The 18,553-nt window shown below is 36.1% G+C and overlaps 1 long non-coding RNA gene across 1 annotated transcript in view; it reads left to right on the top strand.

Annotated features, from left to right (window-relative positions):
• LOC122240570 overlaps positions 1-18,195 on the top strand; it is a 28,288-nt gene extending 10,093 nt beyond the window's left edge. The window contains exon 2 of the long non-coding RNA XR_006220351.1: positions 17,932-18,195. This is a non-coding gene — a long non-coding RNA (uncharacterized LOC122240570). The remainder of the gene's footprint in view (positions 1-17,931) is intronic.
• The last annotated feature ends 358 nt before the right edge of the window (positions 18,196-18,553 follow it).

Raw genomic sequence — 18,553 nt, 5'->3', positions numbered from 1 at the left:
TAAAATAGGGGTGAGTTGCTAAAGTGACCATTTGCGTGGAATTTACGCTTAAATGATTAGTGCATGTCTATTTCTGTTCTCTTAAGCAGCAACTCTCTCTTCTCTGTCTAGACATCTTTGTTTACACACAGGCAATTTAAAAACTTCCTTACAATGTAATGAGTTGGTATTTCCTAGAATTCCCCAAGTTCTATAAAACGGTATATGCTCTTCCTCCTCAATCATCAATATATTACCTAAACAGCCACTAGAAACATGAAAGCCTGATATGGCATGAGATTGTTTTCCAGCAAGTATCCTACTGGCAGGACACCTTACATAAGATGAGGCATTTTTAATTATTTTCTGAGTCAGTATTTTTACTGTGATATATCATAAAAGTCTCTTTAGGTAACAGAAACACATGATTCTAGATCCACAATATATGTACTGTTCCAAGAAACACTGCATTCAGAAAGGCTGGGTTTAGTTATAGGAACATTTTGTATATGTTTCAATGTGCACAGGGAAAATCAACATAAAAGAGAAAATGGGAATTTTACCACCATGGCCGTTTAAAAGCTACAATCCTTGCAAGCAGTGTGCTGAGGAGTATTTTTCCCTAAAATATAAGCTGGAAAAACTGAACAGAAATAGTCTAACAGTGGTTGATTGCTAAGTCACTATCACTTCAGATGCCGTAAGTTTAAGTAACAAAAATTCTAAACTCAAATTGCTTAAACAATGAGAAGGCTTACTTTTTTAAACATTTTTATTTATTTTTGAAAGACAGAGTAGGAGAAGGGGGCATAGAGAGAGAGGGAGGCACAGAATCCGAAGCAGGCTCCAGGCTCCGAGCTGTCAGCACAGAGCCCGATACGGGGCTTGAACTCACAAACGGCGAGAGCACGACCTGACCCAAAGTCTGATGCTTAACCAGCTGAGCCACCCAGATGCCCTGAAGACTTATTTTTACATTTAGGAAGACCTAAGGCAGATTGCCTACAGTGTTGGTTAATTCAGTCACCCAGTGTCATCACCAAGAATGCAAGTTCTTCATTTTACAGTCTCCTACGATCAGTGCTGTTGCCTTTGTCTTTTGTGAGTCCCCTCCTGTTGGAAAGAATCCTGCAAAGTTCTAGGTGGCGTGTGTAGGTCTATAACATCCAACAAAAGAAAGGAGCCTTCCTTTCTCTTCTTATGGATCTCTTTTAATCGGTGAGGATCCCTTTCCCAAAGCCAGTTACACACTTGGCCCATGACTTACTGCTTGATATGGTCACATTTCCATGGTAAGTCAGTCACATCCAAGGGGAATGTGATCACCTATCAGTTAAGCAGATGGCTTCAGGAGTTCCATTGCAAAGGAAGAAGGGCATAAGAATGAATGTTGGAGGAAAAAAGTCTGCGTGTCTCCAATGTTATTCTACAATGTAGGTACCTTGTGAAAGGGTGTTGATTAGATTTCAAATGATGGGAAAACCTAGAATTGCTTATGTCATAATAGTTACCCCCAATACACTGATTGCTAAAATTCACTAAGATGGGAAGTTTATGCAGAAATAACTGAATAACTGGGACATCTTGAGATTAAGATATTCTCTAACAGAACTTCAATTTAAAAAGTCAGCCTCTCCTGGAGTGTCTCAACACTTATCCCTTCTGCCTCTCTGTATTCTACAATCAAGCACTTTGCTTTACACATAGAAAACAACAGCAACAAAACTTCTGTGTTTTTCCGTCTGAAGTTATAGAATCACAAGCAGCCTTTGATTTTCAACAGACTCTTTTCCGTTAGTTTATTATCACAGATAGAAGCTGTTTCATAATCTGGGGACAATTTTGGGCAAATGTGTATTTTTCTAAGCTGAAGCTAACGATGAATAAAATATTTATTATGTACCTTTTATGAGCAAGGACCACAGATCTGTTTAAATTTTCTTTAGAGGACAAAGGCAAATGCCTGCACTTGGACAGTGTTGCTACCATTTCTGCTTGGCTTCATTCCACACTCTTATCTGTTAAACGAGGGGAAAGGAGATTCCCTATTCATAGCCTTTGAAGGCAGTTTTGAAAACCTTTCCCCCAAGTGATATTTGAGCTAAATTCTAGCTATAATGGTCAACCATGATTTTCATTTCACTTCTCGGACATGACTGCATCATAATGTTTACAGACCCCTGCTCCAATATCTTCTCTCTCATAAAGGATATATAATATGAATGACACTATCATTGTTACATCAGAATTTCCATTTTCAGAATCCTGATAGTTCACATATAAAGCTAGTCAACACTGATGTAATTCTACAAAAAGTTTCTCCTTTCTTTCCAATTTAAAATAGTTCAAGAGACATTGTGGCTGGGGCTGACATCTCTAGTTCAGTGGTTGGTGAGTCACAGTATATTCTTTGAGATTGGCGTTCTTAATCAGGAGTAATTTTTTTTTTTTTTAAAGCTCTCACGTTATATTTCAGATATGACTCATACCTTAAAATATATATGCACAGCGTTTTTTCATTAGGTTCTCTCATTTGTCATATCTCAAACAATGAATTAAAGTCATCAGCCAAAATGAGAGGTGTTGCACTGTATTTGGGGCAAATAGAAAGAACGGGATGCTCGGGAAATCCGGTGCCTGCTTATCCCAATAAAGGAACTTTGCATCTTCTTGTGTATTGAAACTGCTAGGCTTAAAATATGTATTTACAGAGGACTTAAACTTTAAACACCCAAGAAAATTATTATTTTTTTAGGATATTTTATTTCTTTGTAAGCATATGTTGTTGCTTTTTACCATAAAGCATTCTGGCTTCGAATAGCCCCTGTTTCTGTTGTGAGGGGAAAAGGAACAGCTGTTTGTCTAGATTATCCACTTGTGAATTTTCACTCTTCTTCTGTTTTACTCATATTGTTAATATAAAAACCACTGTGAACAAAGTATCTAGGCCCTTAGCCAAGACTATCTGATATGAATCACACTAATAAAAACAAAAAGATAGATAAGCATTTGTATTAAAAAGTTATAGGAGACACTAAGCTGTGTTTTTAATGCAAGCATTTTCAGAAAAGCACAAGAATGTTATGCTAATTCCGAACATATTTTCTCCCATGCTTTCAGCATCTTCAAAACATGCATCAGTATTGTTCTCCTTGACATTGTTACTATTCTCATTATTTTGCATAATACAGTGGTAGGTTATCTCAGAAAATATGGAATGAAAAGTAAAAATGAGGAAGTTTGCTGGAAGCCTTCTCATTCTAGAAATGTTCAGTTACCCACTCATGTACTGAAACTTGCATAAAAACCAGTGGCTGGCAAGACCTCATTTCAGGACTTTAATTTTTTGGCTTAAGGGCACTTGAGACAGAAATCACCTAAGATCGTTCCTTGGAATTTTTGTGTGCTCTTAAACTGGCAATATCCAGTCCTCAATCTAATGAACTAGTTCACTAAGCACTGGTGGAGAAAAGAGAAGAAAAATTGCCCAAATGGGACAATGAGGACTTGGAAACTGTTGTTTTCTTCATAAACAGTTTCTTTGTATGGGACTTGAATGGTTGTTTTAAAATGTCTATATTATTTTTAATTGTATTCTAAAAAATATTTTATATCTCATTCTTTTTTTCCTGCATAGCAAAGCCATTTGAATGATTTGTTGGCTAATTTTTCTGTGAAATATTTCAACAACAATGGCTTCTTGACATCAGGGAGTCAGTCAGACATAATAGAGTTTTGCTAACAAGCCTCACAGAAATTAAGAAACAGATAATAAATCTGATGTATAATCTTCACACATAATAAAGTTAAGTTTGGAAAATTTAATTGTCTAACACACCACAGTGTATGTAAACATTAAGAGCTTGATTCAAACAGAAAAACAAAAAGTCAACACATATTAAAACTGATATCCCCTTCTTAAATCACCAGGTCTCTGTGCTGACACATTGGCCATCCTATCTTAGAAACAGAGTACAGAGGCCTAAGGGGAACCAGTGGAACTAGGATAAGTTCTGGAGTTCTTTGGGAAGTTGGCTAGAAAACCAGAAGCCATATTGAGTAGTTCAGGTACAGCTGTGCAGGACATTTCATTAGTGATATTATCAGTCTCTGGTTAAAAGAGTAAATGGAAATCTTACGAATCATTAGTAACCCTGAGCTGGAAATACAGCTGGCACTTTGCCCTGGGTTAGAAGTTTGAGACAGCAAAGAATGACTGAGAGTATTTGTTTCTTTGGCTTTTCAACATATGATGACTTCTGTACTATTAGTGATACTCAGTGTTGAGCCCTTGATACTGATATTTCTAACATCAGTTAGAAGGTTGCCTGTATTCAAGTAATACTCACAATATTATAGAATTTCAAAGTTAAAATTAAATAATGAAAGTAAATAAAAATTTCAGTACTAGGATTATTTTAATTTGCATGATGCTTTTCATCTGACTATCCAAAAATAACTGAATCTCTTTAAAAGCTGATACAAGTCTTTCAAGAAAATGGCTCTTTCAGTATACATTTTCCTTAGCCTGACACTAAAACTTCTAAACTTGTCTTAAATTCAAACCTAGAGTAGTTCACTTAAGAAACCTGGGTGGTGGCTCAGTCAGTTAAGCATCTGACTCTTGATAACTGCTCACGGTCCTGATCTCGTGGTCCTGATCTCATGGTGGTGATATGGAGCCCCGGTCAAGCTCCGCACTGAGCGCGGAGCCTGCTTGGGAATCTCTCTCTCCCTCTCTCTCTGCACCTTCCCTACTTGGGCGCTGTCTCTCAAACATCAAAAAAAAAAAAAAATCAAACATCAAAAAAAAAAAAACCCACAAAAAACCTAACACCTAATGGTTTGTCATAACCAGTAGTCTTTTTTCATAGCATGCAAATAGGGATTAACTTACATTTGTTCAAAATGTTTTAGAGAAGACCAGTAAATGGTCAGTAATGTTGAATATGAATTGGAAACAATTGTTTAGTGTGTGAATATTAGTACTGATCTGTTCCTGTTTACCAACCCATTTCTAATTGCCAATCCGAAGCTATACTGTGTATTGCCAATGTGTTACTTGATTTTTATAAGAAACAGGATATTAAGGAGGAAATGAATGAGCAGAAGATAAACAGTAAAAACAGACCTTCCATTTCTGTGTCTATAAGTGTCTACATTCACCTATGTGTATACATATAGAGTCAAGTCTACCATCATAGAAAAGCTTAGAGAAAGTCATAAGACTCAATTTAGTTTTTCCCATTTTTGTTGTTTCATCATAAAGTATGGAATCCTACTCATCACATTTTAGCAAAGTAGCTAAAAGAATAGACCAGATAATTTTATTTTTTTTCAATATATGAAATTTATTGTCAAATTGGTTTCCATACAACACCCAGTGCTCATCCCAAAAGGTGCCCTCGTCAATACCCATCACCCACCCTCCCCTCCCTCCCACCCCCCCATCTACCCTCAGTTTGTTCTCAGTTTTTAAGAGTCTCTTATGCTTTGGCTGTCTCCCACTCTAACCTCTTTTTTTTTTCCTTCTCCTCCCCCATGGGTTTCTGTTAAGTTTCTCAGGATCCACATAAGAGTGAAAACATATGGTATCTGTCTTTCTCTGTATGGCTTATTTCACTTAGCATCACACTCTCCAGTTCCATCCACGTTGCTACAAAGGGCCATATTTCATTCTTTCTCATTGCCACGTAGTACTCCATTGTGTATATAAACCACAATTTCTTTATCCATTCATCAGTTGATGGACATTTAGGCTCTTTCCATAATTTGGCTATTGTTGAGAGTGCTGCTATAAACATTGGGGTACAAGTGCCCCTATGCATCAGTACTCCTGTATCCCTTGGGTAAATTCCTAGCAGTGCTATTGCTGGGTCATACGGTAGATCTATTTTTAATTTTTTGAGGAATCTCCACACTGTTTTCCAGAGTGGCTGCACCAGTTTGCATTCCCACCAACAGTGCAAGAGGGTTCCCGTTTCTCCGCATCTTCTCCAGCATCTATAGTCTCCTGATTTGTTCATTTTGGCCACTCTGACTGGCATGAGGTGATATCTGAGTGTAGTTTTGATTTGTATTTCCCTGATGAGGAGCGACGTTGAGCATCTTTTCATGTGCCTGTTGGCCATCCAGATGTCTTCTTTAGAGAAGTGTCTATTCATGCTTTCTGCCCATTTCTTCACTGGGTTATTTGTTTTTCAGGTGTGGAGTTTGGTGAGCTCTTTATAGATTTTGGATACTAGTCCTTTGTCCAATATGTCATTTGCAAATATCTTTTCCCATTCCGTTGGTTGCCTTTTAGTTTTGTTGGTTGTTTCCTTTGCTGTGCAGAAGCTTTTTATCTTCATAAGGTCCCAGTAGTTCATTTTTGCTTTTAATTCCCTTGCCTTTGGGGATGTTTCAAGTAAGAAATTGCTACGACTGAGGTCAGAGAGGTCTTTTCTAGATCAGATAATTTTTTTTTAATTTTTTTTAACGTTTTATTTATTTTTGAGACAGACAGAGACAGAGCATGAATGGGGGAGGGGCAGAGAGAGAGGAAGACACAGAATCGGAAGCAGGCTCCAGGCTCTGAGCCATCAGCCCAGAGCCCGACGCGGGGCTTGAACTCATCTACCGCGAGATCATGACCTGAGCTGAAGTCGGACGCTTAACTGACTGAGCCACCCAGGCGCCCCTCAGATAATTTTTAAAAACATGTTGTTTCACAGGCATCAAGCTTTTAACTACTTGTTACTGAGACTTAGGTCAGCAAAACAAAAAGCAAAATGTAAGTTACGCAAAGCTGTGGAGAAAACTGTGTGCAACATTGTTGTAGAAAGTGATGAGCAAAATTAAACCTGACCTCAGGGAGCTCCCACTTTAACAGGAAGAACAAGAAAGGAAAACTGGAGTATGTGAGTACGAATTATAAATCAAATAGAATAGCCACACTTAAGGTTTATTTGTGTTTTTGATGAATAGACTTTCTTAATTTTAGTTAGTTCATTTTACCAATATTTCTGAATAGTGCTTTATGTGTACTGTTAAAAAACCAATTTTCCCTCTGTGACATCATGAAGACTTTTGCTTATTTTAAAACTAGGATGTATTTCATAAACCATAAAATTTATCTTTTAAGATATAAAATTTAGTGGGTTTTAGTACACTTACAGAATTATGAAAATATCACCATTATCTTATTTAAAAATGTTTTCATCACCCCAGAAGAAATCCCATACCTACCGGCAATCAGTCCCCTTCTCTCTCCCTCAGTCTCTGGAAACCTTTCATTTGCCATCTTAGAGATTTTCCTGTTCTGTACACTTCACATGTAATTTTTAGCCTTTTGTGCCCAGATTCTCTCATGTAGAATAATGTGCTCAAGGTTCATCCATGTTGTAGCATTTACAAATACTTCATTCCTTTTTATGGCTAAGTTATATTTCATTGAATGGATACACCAAATTGTGTTCATTCATCCTCAACTAATGGGCATTTCAGACTGTTTCCACTTCAAGCTGTTGTAAGTAATCCTGCTGTGAACATTTGTATGCACGTATATTTTCACTTCTCTCAAGTATATAATTAGGAGTAGAATTTCTGAGTCATACAACTCTAACTTTTCCAGGAACTATCAAACATTTTTCCAAAGTGGTTGCACCGTTCCCATCAGGAATGGATAAGGGGTCTGATTTCTCTCTCTCTCTCCCCCCCCCCCCCCATAGATAGATAGGTAGATAGATAGATAGATAGATAGATGTACATGTATATGTGTGTGTGTGTATATATATATATATGTATATATATACATAATATATATAAATGTATATGTATTTATCTACATCTATATATAAAGATGTATATATAAATATATATATATATATATATAATCATGTCATCTTTATTTTTTTAATTTTTTTAATGTTTATTTATTTTTGAGAGACAGAGCACAAGTTGGGGAAGGGCAGAGAGAGAGGGAGACAGAATCTGAAGCAGGCACAGGGCTCTGAACTGTCAGGACAGAGCCCAGTGCGGGGCTTGAACCCACAAACTGTGAGATCATGACCTGAGCCAAAGTCAGTCGATTAACCACCTGAGCCACCCAGGCGCCCCTCGTGTCATCTTTAAATAAAAATAGTTTTAGATATCCCTTGCCAATCTGAGCACCTATTATGTATTTATTTTTCTTACCTAATTTCCCATTGCTAGAACCTTCAGTGCAGTGTTGAATAGAAATGGTCAGACGGACATCCTTGTCTTGATTTTTATTTATCTTGCTTTTGCCTTGTTCTTGGGGTAAATATATCATCTTTTATCATTAAGTGTAATGATATATGTAAATTTATGTAGATATTTTCTCAGGTAGAATAAGTTCCCTTTTCTTTCTAGTCTGTTGAGTATTTTAACATGAGTATTAGATTGTGTTAAATGCCTTTTTGCATCCATTAGGAGGATATATGGTTTTTTGTCCTTTATTCTGTATGATGTGTTACATTGATTAATTTTTGTTTGTTGAACAAACCTTTATTCTTGGAACAAATCTCAGTTGGTTATAATGTTTAATCGTTTTTTATATGTGGCTGGATCTGAGTTGCTAGTATTTTGTTGAAGAGTTTTGTGCCTATATGCCTAGAAGATATTGGCATTACTTTTATTTTGCTGAAAGGTTTTTATCCTGCTTTGATCCCACAGCAATACTGTCATCATAGGATATTTTGTGACATGGCCTCTCTTCCCTGATGTTTGGAGTTTTGAAGTACTGGTATTAATTCTTTTTTGAACTTTTGGTAGGACTCACTAGTGCATCCATGTAGGCCTGCAGTGGACTTTATGGAATTTTTTGCTTTGTTTTGTTTTGCTTTACTAATTGTTGTCTTTGCAATAGATCCTTTAAATTTTCTTAGTTCATTTCAGTAGTTTGGGACTTTTTTTTTAGGAACTTGTCCATTTCATTTGTTGACTTGCAGTCATTTGTAGTGGTCTTTTATTTATTATTTTTTTAACTTTCTGTGAGATTAGAAATGATTTTTACTTTTCATTTCTGGTTTTAATAATTTTAGTCTGTGGTTAAGAATTTAGCTTGCTCTTATTTTGTTGTTATTTTATGGTAAAACATTACAATATTGACTTGAGATCTATCTTCTTTTTGCTATAAAATTCCCTGTAAACACTCTTTTTGGTGTATCCCATAACTTTTTTGTATGTTTTGTTTCTGTCTTTGTTTTCATTTATTTTCTTGGAAGTGTTTTGTAATTTCTTCCCCCCCCCCGACATTAGTTATTTAGTAGTGTGTTCTTTAATTTCCACAATCTTGTGAATTTTCCTAATTCCTTTTTCTGATTTCTAACATCATCCCTTTGTGGTTTTTGTGTTTTTGAGAACACTGTTTCTCTGATTTCACTCCTTTTAAATTTGTTAAGACGTCTTGTGTTGTGACCTAAATACATGGTCTGCCTTGGATATGTTCCTTGTGCACTTGAGAAAGTAGTATATTCTGCTCTTGGTGGCTGGAGTGTTACAATTTGTGTGACAGTGATAATCCAGTCTTCTATTTCTTTTGTAATCTTCTGTTTGTTCTGTGGATTATCCAAATTGTGATAATGAGGTTTCCAATAGTTATTGTTGAAAAGTCTGTTTTTGTATCACATTTGTCAGTTTTTCCTTTACATATTTTTGGGCTATGCTGTTATTTGTATACATGTTTATAATTGTGTGACTTCATGATTAACCCATTTATCATGAAATATCTCTTTTTTTTGTATCAAGTAGCATTTTTCTTTGTCTTCAAGCCTATTTTGTCTGATATTAGTATAACTACTCCAGCTCTCACTTTTGCTTTTAACTTTTAGAAGCTTAATGATTACTTTGCATACTTAACCAAAAATTCTCTGGAACTGACTTAGTGTATGGTGTGAGACAAAAGTCTTTGTGTGTGTGTATTTTATTTGTTTTTATTTCTATAATTTTCTTGTATGGATTGCCAAATGGCCATGCAACATTATTTTAATTCAGTAATTATTCTTTCCCTATGAATCTGTTGTGCCATTTTTTTCATAATTTAAGGATCCATTTATAGACAGTTCTGTAATTTCACCTTTTCTCTTCATCTATTTCTCTGCCCTTGCACCAAACCCAATATTTCTTACATAATGTGGTTTTTAGGTAAGTCTTTACATCTCTTGTTATTTTCTTTAATAGTTCCTCAGTGATTCTTTCCTCATTGTATTTTTCCATATCAATGTCAGAGTTTTTGTCGCTATCTATGGACAAAATATTCATGATAGTAAAACATGAAATTACAGATTATTATTAGTAGGACTCTCATTTATGTATCTATTTAGTCCATGAAAATAACATTTTTCTAGATTTTTAAAATGATAAAATTTATAAATTTTATATTTAAAGTATTGTATTTATATTTATATAATTTATATTTATAAATAATTTATATTTACACATGTATAAGTTATATATAAAATTTGCAACATATTATGTAATTAATGTTTTGTAATTCTTTTCTAGTATCTTGTATTTGTCAATATTTTTAAAATAAACTTTAATTTTCAGAGCAGTTTTAGGTTCATAGCAAAATTGAGCAGAAAGTAGAGTTACCATTTACCACCTTCACACCCCCACCCTCCCAACACATAACCTCCCTCATTATCAACATCCTGCACAAGGGTGATAAATTTGTTACAGTTGATGAACTGCACTGACACATCATTATTACCAAAGTCTGAAGTTTATACTAGGGTTCATTCTTGGTGCTGTACATTCTATGGGTTTGAACTAATGTATAATGACATGTAATGTCCACTATTACAATATGCGGAGTAGATTTACTACTTTAAAAATTCTCTGTACTCTATTTGTCCCTTCCTCTGCTCCAGCCCCTTATATCAAGATTTTAAAATGATACATTTAAAATTTTATTTAAATTTTATTTAAAATTAGTTTTCATTTAAAACAACTATTTCTTTTTCTTTTGATTTTTCCTGTATCAAACTATTTTGCAAAACTTCCTAAAAATCTATTTGTAGATTTTGGAATTATCATGTTTACAATTATGTCATCTATGAATAATGTTTGCTTTACTATTTTTATTACTCTTATTATGCCATTTATTTATTTTCTTATATTTGTTCACTTGCTGGTACTTTCAGTATGATGGTTGAAGTGATGGTCCCTAATACAGTTCTGTTTTCAAAAAAAGAAACTTTCCAACATTTCACAAATTGTGTATTGCCTTTATAAGATCTAAATATGTGTCATCTAGTCCTTGCTTGCAGAGAGTCTTTATTATGAACATATATGCAGAGAGTCTTTATTATGAACATATATGAATATTGACATTTTGTATCTATTGCAATAACTCTCCTTTAAGTATTTATTAGTGTGTTGGGGCACCTGGGTAGCTCAGTCAGTTCAGCGTCTGACTCTTGATTTCAGCTCAGGTCATGATCTCACAGTTCATGGGACTGAGCCCCAAATTAGGCTCTGTGCTGACAGTGCGGAGCCTGCTTGGTATTCTCTCTCTCCCTCTCTCTCTGCCCCTCCCCCACTTGTGTGTGCTCTCTCTCTCTCTCTCTCAAAATAAATAAAACTTAAAAAAAAGAATGTACTAATATGTTGAGAAATGTTGTGCCCACAGTATTAGGCATTGCATAGTTGCAAACTGAATCCACAGTAAGATATGCAAGAGGGTGCTTAAGCCCAAAAGACTGAGAATGTAAACTCTTAGCCAATATGTGCATAAATGGAAACCTTCATACCCATGTGCATCACCTCTGGAAAATCCTTTGGCATCATCTACATACGTTAAAATACAAATTTGCTAAGACTCATCACTTCCACTCCAGGTACATAACTAACAGAAGTACATCAGGATATGCCCTGAGGGACGTACACAAGAATGTCTATCAGACTATTGCTTGTAATGACTAAAAATGAAACAAAACAAACCCCAAAAACAACAACAACAACAACAACAAAATAAACCATGAATTCCAAGCCAGACGTATTATGCTTAATTCAGCAGTATAATAATATAGAGATTATAAAAATGAATAGACTATATCTACCTCCAATGACACAATTGGTTCCACAAGGAAAATATTGGGTGGAAGAAAAGGAAAAGTAATACACTGAATGATTCCACGTATACAGCAATAAATACCTCTCTATGTATAATATGTATAAATGCAAGCATGCATACAATACTAAAGTGTATTGTGAAGAGATACATGTGATGTGCCTAAACTAAAAACTGGCGGTAGACATGGGGGGCGGAGGGCCAGTGACATAGCTTCCAGGAACATCAAGATTGTAATTTCTTTAGTGCACGGGAGAAAGACACAACAGGAAAGCATCTCAAGGTACTGGCAAACTTCTAGCTCTTGATCTTGGTGGTGGTGACATGGATATTTACATTGTGACGATTTATCAACCTGCAACTTCACGTTTTCTTGCATTTTCTGTATGTGTAGTGTACTCTGCATTTTAAAAAATAGATGTTGTTTGTTTGGGATTTTTTAAAGAAGAAGTAGAACACTTAATGGTTACAGTATTTTTTGTTTTTCTTTCTTAAGAGCAAGACTTCTTTCTGAGTCATCCTGCATCGCCTCAGAGAGGAAGATAAATGCTTGTTGCAGGCTATTACTTGTAATATATGTTTCTCAGCTATTTTTGAGCCTCAGTTCCATATGAACCTTATAAAAATTTAAATTGCTTGGTTACTGTAAAATTTAAATGTTTGGTATAAATTCAAATAAGCATCTCTCAATAACTATTATACTATCTCTCTTCTATATATTGTATGTGGACCATTAGAATATCATTTGGGAGAAAATGTGTCATTAATGAGAAAAATGGGTAGAAGCCATGTGGCAAGGCTTCTGTTCCAATGACAGAATTGAATTTCTTCAGTCCTGAACAAGTCCCAAGGATAACTGGCTGTATTGTCAATGACAGTAGAGTCAGTTGACAATCATCTGTATCAAAGTTCACATGTGTATTGCCTTTTCAGCTTCATATGCAAAGTTATCTGCAATGGGCTGAATGTGACTATTTTGAAAGGTGGTATTTATCTTTTAGGTTTAACACCAAAGCAGGAATTCTGCACAACAAATTCATATTATGCAAACCTATTTTATAAATATTTTTTTCATGTTTATTTTTGAGAGAGAGACAGTGTGAGCAGGGGAAGGGAGGAGAGAGAGGGAGGCACAGAATCCCAGGCAGGCTCCAGACTCCAAGCTGTCAGCACAGAGCCTGACATGGGGCTCAAACCCATGAACCGTAAGATTGTGACCTGAGCCGAAGTTGGGTACTCAATCGAGTGACACCCGGGCTCCCCTAAATTTTAACTCACCTACATTCTTTCATGATTTTGAAAAAAGTATACCTTATAAAATATAATGAACTATTTAAAGAACATGCAAGTTAAAAAATCTGTCTCATTGCCAGAAACTCTGACATACGACATAATCCAGAGAGTGCTCTAATTTCATAGAATATGTATAGGATGAGAAGTCATTGAATAGAACAAGAACTTACTCTCGCTCTTTTTCTGTGGTGAAATTGCTTATCCAATTTGGGTCACAGATTCCTTGTTCATAAAACCAAAGAATAGGACTCCCAATTGTGGTTTTCAAACTATATTCCAAGATTCTTTAGGCTCCCCATAAATGGCTCAAGGACAGCCATAAAGCAACAGGGAACCTAAGTGAGCAAGAATCCTATAATTGATTCAGAAAAGTAGCCCCATTTTTAAAGATTACATATCAGGCTTCATATAAACTCTCACTGGGCTAAAGGAGGTCCTGCTGGCTAAATTAAAACAAATGATAAGAATATCAATGATATTGGCACCTGGGTGGCTCAGTCAGTTGAGCAGCCGACTTCAGCTCAGGTCACGATCTCGCGGTCCGTGAGTTCGAGCCCCGCATCGGGCTCTGGGCTGACGGCTCAGAGCCTGGAGCCTGCTTCCGATTCTGTGTCTCCCTCTCTCTCTGCCCCTCCCCTGTTCATGCTCTGTCTCTCTCTGTCTCAAAAATAAATAAACGTTAAAAAAAAATTAAAAAAAAAACAAACTGCTACCAAGTAATCATTCAATTTTGAACTTTTACCTTAGTCATCTGTAGAATGAAGAGATTGGACTAGATAAAGCCTAAGGTCTCTTTCTGTTTAAAACTTCTGGCTCTAAATCTTGAGAAGAATCCTAATAAATTTTACCAAGTGCCTTACATTAAAAAAAGAATACTAAGCAATTCTCCACTGGATCCACCATGAACTATTTTTTGAACAAACTAATAACCCTTCTTAAAATATTTAAGAACAATACCTCAAGGAGCTTGTGAAGTGATAAGGGAAAGTTCAATAGTACTTCTTTCATTTTCATGAGAGTCAGATTTATTTTTAAATTACATTTACTCAAGCAAAGCATCCAGCACTAATATGGAAGTGACATCTAAAATTCCATCATTTCAGTGCCCAGTATTGAGTTCTGCCTCTCAAATGAAATGTGAGTGCTCAGATTTAAACTACATTGACTTAGAGTCCATCATTCTAAAATAAATGTCTTCAATTTAAAAATATAACCAAATGTTTATTGGGGATTGTGTAGATTCTAAATTGAATTAAAAAGGAACAGAAATTTCGACAAAATCAAAGCTTTTCACATGCTTGTCTTGAAAATATCAGTAGGTATTGATAAAAACCTTCAATAGCCTCAGTTCCACTTTAATTCTAATTAAGACTTAAACATGAAACCAAAACACAATGAAGATGAAATCAAAATAATTTTGTTACTCAATCTGTAGATTAAGCAGAATACAGAAACATCTTTAGAAAATATCAGGTGGATTGGGGCCCCTGGGTGGCCATTTGGAAAAGTGTCCAACTTCAGCTCAGGTCCATAATGTTCATGGGTTTGAGCCCCACGTCGGGCTCTGTGCTGACACCTCAGAGCCTGGAGCCTGCCTGGGATTCTTTGTCTCCCTCTCTCTCTGACTTTCCCCCAACTCACGTTATGTCTGTCTCACTCTCAAAAATAAAATAAACATTAGAAAAGAAAATATCAAGTAGATTCATGATATCTCTGGGAAATATGTTATCCACGGCTGTTACGCGCATGTGCGTTATTATGCACATGAAATTAGGATCTTCATAACCCCCAGTTGTTTTGGTTTCAGTATGCCTTACACCGATACCACATTCTTCAATGCTGAAGGATTTCTGAGATGACAATAATCCATCAGTGCAACTGTCCCTTTCATACACGGGTGCTTGGATGGTCATCTTCTCATGGTCATCTGTGACATCAACATGTAATTGCAAAGGTATTTTCAAGGGTGTTGACATACATGCCCAACTTTAAATATCTTGTCTGTATCAATCCCCTAACCTACCAGTTTTAAACTTACCCATGTCAACTTTAAGTTTCTGAAATTAGCCCATTAACATGAAAACAGAAGTAAATAATAATGTAACTTTATGAAACATCCCTAGGTACAATGTTGATTCATGTCCCTTAAGGGAGCTCATTCGTAATGAGATAATTTCAGGTTATTGTAAAGCTACAGTAATAAAGATAGTTTGGTATTGATGTTGACAGACAAATAGAACCATGGAATACAACTGAGCACAGATATAAACTGACAAATATAACGAGAGCTATTTTTTATAAAGGTATAAAGACAGTTCAGTGATTGAAGAATTTTTTTAAATCAAATGGTGCTGGAACATTTGAATATCCGTGTGCAAAAAAACCAGGAACTTGAATTCATTTTTCACGCCAGATGCAGAAATCCTCAAAATGGATCATCTATATAAATTCAAAACTGAAAACTATAAAATTTCCTGAAGAAAGTAGGAGAAAAATTATGTGATCTTGGGTTAAGCCGGTGGTTCTCCAACAAGGGCGATTTTGTCCCTCAGGGGACTTTCAGAAATGTCTGGAGACATTTGGTCATTATAAGGGGGAGAAGGTGCGACTGGCATTAAATGGGATCCTGCTAAATGTCCAACACGACACAAAACAGCCATGGATGACATAATTATGTGAATGAAAAGACAACAGTGCAACTATTTAGAGACCCTCACTTAGGACCAGTTTTCTCGAATACAACACCAAAAGCACTCTCAATAAAAGAGAAAAAAAAAGACAATCTGATAAAGCAGACTTCATCAAAATTAAGGACTGCCCTTCAAACGACATTGTTAGGAGAATGAAAATACTGACCAAAACTGGAGAAACTTTGCAAAGCATGTCTGATAAAGGATTTAAATCCAGAATCTCCAGATGTCAAAACAATAATGAGCAAATACAAGCAGCTCAATAAAAATGAATAAAATAGATAGACAGGCATTTCATAATAGAAAATGTGGAGATATGAGTACTTAGAAATGTTTACCGTCATTAGTCTTTTTAGGGAAATGAAAATAAAACCGCCATGAAATACAAGTTCACATCTTTTAAAATATTGAACATTTGAAAGAATGACCATACCAAGTTTTGACAAAGATGTGGAAAAACAGGCATGTGCATATACTATTTTGATGATGTAAAATGGCACAGTCACTTTGAAAAGCCGCTTGGTAGACTCTTAAAATGTTATACATATACTTGCCACATGATCCAGCCTTTCTACTTCTACATATGACTCAAGAGAAATGAAAGCATATGTTCACGCAAATACATTGACAAATGACAGAGAACCAACGGAGCGTCGTTGGAGAATTCATGGGTGGGGGATGGATGAAATGGGTGATGAGGAGTAAAGAGGGCACTTGCCGGGATGAGCACCCGGTTCTGCTCCTGAAACCAATACTACGCTGTTTGTTAACTAACTTTAATGTAAATAAATAAATTTAAAAATGCATATGCACAAATGATCATAGAGGCTTTATTTGTAATAAGCCTGAAGCGGAAACCACCCAAGTGTCTATTGTCTGGCGAATGGATATATAAGCTGTGGTATATTTATGCAATGGAATGTTTCTCAGCTATTAAATTAAAAGGAGTATGTGCTACAACATGGATGAATTTTGAAATGAATTTGCTGAACAAAAGGACACAAGCCAAAACACATGTATACTGCAAAACGTTAATCACTAGTTGTCTGGGGATGGGTGATAATCTGGGGAGAGGCAACGGAAAGGACTTCAGAAGGTTTTTCCACGTGATGGATATGTCATTTTTGAGATTGCGCTGATGATGCCACAAGTTTGTACCTATGTCAATCACTTAAGTTGTTCCCTTTAAATATGTGTAGTTTGTTGTATGTCAGTTATACTTTAAGAAACTACCCAAAAAGAGCAAATTAAAGAGCTAAACCAGTATACCAATCTAGAGACATTAAGAATGTAAGCCTGAAGGGCATAATGTTCAAACTAGAAAAACAAAATCTGTTCATGAGTTAAACCCCAAATCAAAAACACATTTTTATATCTTATTTAAGAATTTCAGGGACACTGTAGCAAGTTAGAAAGATTTGATTTAAATTAGAGCTGATTTAAAATTGTATTTATTGAATAAAAGTCAGTTGACTGGAAAAAAAAAAATCTTGAGTGTGGAAAAGCTTAGCCCTTGAATACAATGGGTGAAAAGTGTCACTGTTCATGGTTAACTCCATTTGGCACAAGGCACAGAATTTCACACCTAGAACACTTTAATGTCCTGTGAAAACAAACCAGTGAGTGCTGTTGAGTTTCATGCCCACAACATAATGGAGAAGACACAGTTAAAAATTGTATAACAGATAGAGAGGACTGTGGTTTTAATTTGAAGCAATACCTAACCCTTGTGAATGGGCCCATCCAGACCATCTGCTCCTCCAAGGAAAGTACCGATTATTACAGCTCTGAGTGGAGTTGGTTCCCTCCCATGATAGCAGAAGGTAAGAGGCAGTTTAAAGCATTCAGGGACCTCATGCTTGTTTTTAAAGCTGATGATTTTTCTGTTGACAGTACTGATTCGTGGGCTCCTTCGTGCTGATTAGCAGAGAGACTGCTGAAGACTTGAAGTCTGGGAACAAAGCAAAACAAAAACCACATCTCCCTCTCCTCCCCTCCCCAGCTTCCTACACAGAACATTTCCAAACAAACTTCTGTACCATCTCATGTGATCGCCTAGGTACACAGCAGCGGCTCCAAGCAATGTATTTATAGTGTTTATCCCAACACTGTACTCATGAAACCATTTAAGTAAATATTATTTTGATATTTTCCCTATTTTTCTTTTTGCATTGTCTAATATGGAAAAAAATAAAGGGCTCTCCAGGGAAAGCAATGCAACATTTTAAATTCTCAAATGGGGGGGCGCCTGGGTGGCGCAGTCAGTTGAGCGTCCGACTTCAGCCAGGTCACGATCTCGCGGTCCGTGAGTTCGAGCCCCGCGTCAGGCTCTGGGCTGATGGCTCGGAGCCTGGAGCCTGTTTCCGATTCTGTGTCTCCCTCTCTCTCTGCCCCTCCCCCGTTCATGCTTTGTCTCTCTCTGTCCCAAAAAAAAGCTCTTTAAAAAATAAATTCTCAAATGGGGGCCCATGGGTGGCTCAGTAGGTTAATTGTCTGACTTCAGCTCAGGTCATGA

Source organism: Panthera tigris, chromosome B4 (genome assembly GCF_018350195.1).
Source record: "Panthera tigris isolate Pti1 chromosome B4, P.tigris_Pti1_mat1.1, whole genome shotgun sequence".
In the NCBI taxonomy this organism is placed as follows: domain Eukaryota; kingdom Metazoa; phylum Chordata; class Mammalia; order Carnivora; family Felidae; genus Panthera; species Panthera tigris.
Note: the sequence above shows the minus strand (reverse complement) of the source record. Positions and strands in the feature narration are given on the sequence as shown.